The sequence below is a fragment of the Capricornis sumatraensis genome, chromosome 18 (assembly GCF_032405125.1).
Source record: "Capricornis sumatraensis isolate serow.1 chromosome 18, serow.2, whole genome shotgun sequence".
Taxonomy (NCBI): Eukaryota; Metazoa; Chordata; class Mammalia; order Artiodactyla; family Bovidae; genus Capricornis; species Capricornis sumatraensis.
In genome coordinates this window covers 8,819,128-8,821,798 of record NC_091086.1, presented here as the reverse complement: position 1 = coordinate 8,821,798, position 2,671 = coordinate 8,819,128, and the positions used below count along the sequence as shown (strand labels likewise).

The 2,671-nt window shown below is 46.2% G+C and overlaps 1 non-coding gene across 1 annotated transcript; it reads left to right on the top strand.

The window, feature by feature from the left end:
• Positions 1-882: 882 nt before the first annotated feature.
• On the top strand, positions 883-988 carry LOC138094759 (U6 spliceosomal RNA). The gene has a single exon (XR_011146273.1). It is a non-coding gene; the product is annotated as a U6 spliceosomal RNA (small nuclear RNA).
• The last annotated feature ends 1,683 nt before the right edge of the window (positions 989-2,671 follow it).

Genomic DNA, 2,671 nt, shown 5'->3' with positions numbered 1-2,671 from the left:
GCGTCACTCCTGCGTCTAACAATCCTGCCGGCGCCTCCTCATCCCCTTCGAGCCCTTCATGCCAGCATTGAAACTTTGGTTTTCTTGTTCTGTCCACGGCAAAATGACAGCCAAACTCCCTCCTGCATGTAATGAAGGGGCAGGCCAGTGCGGGGAGGATCGTTTGGGGACACAGTCTTCTACCCCTTCTTGCTGTGTGATCTTGAAGAACTTTCTATCACTGGCTCTCAGTTTGCTCATCTGCAAAATGGGAAGAAAATAACAATACCTGTTTCAAGATGTTGTTTCAAGGTGTTGTTTTGTGCCCAGTACAGACACTGTACAGAAATATTTAAAAACAAAACATTGAGACAGACACACAAGATCCATTGTCCTGCTGAATTCTAGACACTTCTACCATGTCCTTAGCAGTTTTCTTTCCTGGACCTGTAAGTAACCACCATTTATGGAGTGCTGACTGTGCTGGGCACCGTGTCACCTTATTCAGCCCTCACAGCAGTCCACTGAAGCGGGTACTGTTGATATGCAAGGCTCACAGAGCACAGCGGCTTGACATCATGAATGGAAGGTCCGTCTCCAGCCTGTCCTGGGTCTGAGCTTCTGCACTGAAGGGCACTTCGTGTACTCCACCACTGTGCCCGGACCGGCTGGGGAGCCCACAGCCTCTGTGGTCCCCTAGACCACAGACTCTTTAAGGAGAGGGAATGAGCTCCCTGTCTTTCCATCCCAGGTACTCCACCCTGGGGCAGGGTTCCAATCACTAAGCATGTCAGACCAAGTGAATAGTGGAGGGTTTGGAAAAACTGTCTTGTGTTTTAACAAAGTGGAAACTTCATGCTCTGACAAAGGAGATCTGAGTTGTCATCCTCCTTCAACCCTCGTGTACTCTCTTCGGCAGCACATATGCTAAAACTGGATGGTACAGAGAAGGTTAGCATGGCACCTGCACAAGGATGACACTCAAATCCGTGACGCATTCCTTATTTGGGGACTTCCCTTGTGGCTCAGCTGGTAAAGAATCTGCCTGCACTGTGGGAGACCTGGGTTCGAACCCTGGGTTGGGAAGATCCCCTGGAGAAGGGAAAGGCTACCCACTCCAGTGTTCTGGCCTGGAGAATTCCATGGACTGTGTAGGCCATGGGGTTGCAAAGAGTAGGACACGACTGAGTGACTCTCACACTTTTCGACTCGTGTATTCTGGGTCACCTTGTGTGTGTGTCAGTTGTTTCTTTTGTAAAATGGGGACAGTCTTGGACTCTCTGCCTTGGCCTGGAGGGGTCAGTGAGGAACCTTGGCTGGGGTACAGCTGGAGGATGCGGATCTTGTTCACACAGTCCAGCTCCAACAGCGCCCAGCACACAGGAGGCGCAGTGTAAATGACTTAGTGCTTTTCTCAGCCATTTTATTAAAATCTGCAGAACCAACTTGACATCGATAGGACTGTGTCAGAGCTGGATTGTCATGGTTTGGAGCAGGACTCTGCCATCTTCTGCAGGAATCAGCTGAAAATATAGGGGTTGGTTAGGGCTGGTCCTTTAATTGAGGGTGTGCTTACATTAGGTTGGTGCAAACGTAGTTGCAATTTTGGACCGTGGATTTTAAATCATTATAGCTAGGCTCAAACACATGTTTATTAATCAAAATAGGAACCATTACACTCAACACATTTTTGCCAATTAGAAACAAGTTTGTTTTTTCCTATAGTGTAAAAACCCACACCTCAGGATTCAATAAACTCTTGGAAAGCATTTTCTGCCTCCTGCTGGTTATGGAAGTGTTTTCCCTGCAAAATGTTGTCGAGAGGCTTGAAGAAGTGGTAGTCGGTTGGTGAGATGTCAGGTGAATAATGGCAGGTGATGTAAAACTTCAGAGCCCAATTCATTCAACTTTTGAAGCGTTGGTGGTGTGACATGCTGTCGGGCATTGCCGTGGAGAAGAATTGGGCCCTTTCTGTTGACAAATGATGGCTGCAGGTGTTGTAGGTTTTGGTGCATCTCACTGATTTGCTGAGCATACTTCTCACATATAATGGTTTTGCCAGGATTCAGAAAACTGTAGTGGACCAGATCAGCAGCAGGCCACCAAACAGTGACTTTTGTGTTGCAAGTTTGGCTTTGGGAAGAGCTTTGGAGTTTCTTCTTGGTCCAACTACTGACTGGTCATTGCCAGTTGTTGTATGAAACTCACTTTCCATTGCATGTCATAATCCGATCAGGAAATGGTTCGCTGTTGCACAGAATAAGAGACGATGACACTTCAAAAAGATGATTTTTTGATTTGCAGTCAGCTCATGAGGAACCCACTTCTTGAGCTTTTTCACCCTTCCAATTTGTTTCAAATGCCAGACAAACACAGAGCAGTTGGCATTGAGTTCTTCAGCAACTTTAATTGTTCTCAGGTTGTTGTTGTCAACTTCCGCTGGCTGGTCACTGCACGTCTCATCTTCAAGGGTCTCATCTCCTTTGCAAAACTGCTGAAACCATCACTGCACATTAGCAGTTCCTGGGCCCAGGCATTGTTGATGCTGTGAATTGTCCCCACTCTTTTACAATCCATTTTAACTTGAACAAGAAAATTGCTCAGATTTGCTTTTTGTTTAACATCATTTCCCTAGTCTAAAATAAATATAAAATAAACAGCAAGTAATGGCTCAGATTGTAAAGAATCTTCC